Below are 1,060 nucleotides of genomic sequence, written 5' to 3'. Positions count from 1 at the left end.
GTTTAGGCCGAGGTATGTATAGTTTTTTGTGTGCTCTAGGGCAACGGTGTCTAGATGGAATTTGTGGTCCTGGTGACTGGACCTTTTTTGGAACACCATTATTTTGGTCTTACTGAGATTTACTGTCAGGGCCCAGGTCTGACAGAATCTGTGCAGAAGATCTAGGTGCTGCTGTAGGCCCTCCTTGGTTGGTGACAGAAGCACCAGATCATCAGCAAACAGTAGACATTTGACTTCGGATTCTAGTAGGGTGAGACCGGGTGCTGCAGACTGTTCTAGTGCCCGCGCCAATTCGTTGATATATATGTTGAAGAGGGTGGGGCTTAAGCTGCATCCCTGTCTCACCCCACGACCCTGTGTGAAGAAATGTGTGTGTTTTTTGCCAATTTTAACCGCACACTTGTTGTTTGTGTACATGGATTTTATAATGTCGTATGTTTTACCCCCAACACCACTTTCCATCAATTTGTATAGCAGACCCTCATGCCAAATTGAGTCGAAGGCTTTTTTGAAATCAACAAAGCATGAGAAGACTTTGCCTTTGTTTTGGTTTGTTTGGTTGTCAATTAGGGTGTGTAGGGTGAATACATGGTCTGTTGTACGGTAATTTGGTAAAAAGCCAATTTGACATTTGCTCAGTACATCGTTTTCATTGAGGAAATGTACGAGTCTGCTGTTAATGATAATGCAGAGTATTTTCCCAAGGTTACTGTTGACGCATATTCCACGGTAGTTATTGGGGTCAAATTTGTCTCCACTTTTGTGGATTGGGGTGATCAGTCCTTGGTTCCAAATATTGGGGAAGATGCCAGAGCTAAGGACGATGTTAAAGAGTTTTAGTATAGCCAATTGGAATTTGTTGTCTGTATATTTGATCATTTCATTAAGGATACCATCAACACCACAGGCCTTTTTGGGTTTGAGGGTTTTTATTTTGTCCTGTAACTCATTCAAGGTAATTGGAGAATCCAATGGGTTCTGGTAGTCTTTAATAGTTGATTCTAGGATTTGTATTTGATCATGTATATGTTTTTGTTCTTTATTCTTTGTTATAGAGCCA

The sequence above is a fragment of the Salvelinus alpinus genome, chromosome 3 (genome assembly GCF_045679555.1).
Source record: "Salvelinus alpinus chromosome 3, SLU_Salpinus.1, whole genome shotgun sequence".
Classification (NCBI taxonomy): domain Eukaryota; kingdom Metazoa; phylum Chordata; class Actinopteri; order Salmoniformes; family Salmonidae; genus Salvelinus; species Salvelinus alpinus.
This window is presented reverse-complemented; position numbering follows the sequence as displayed.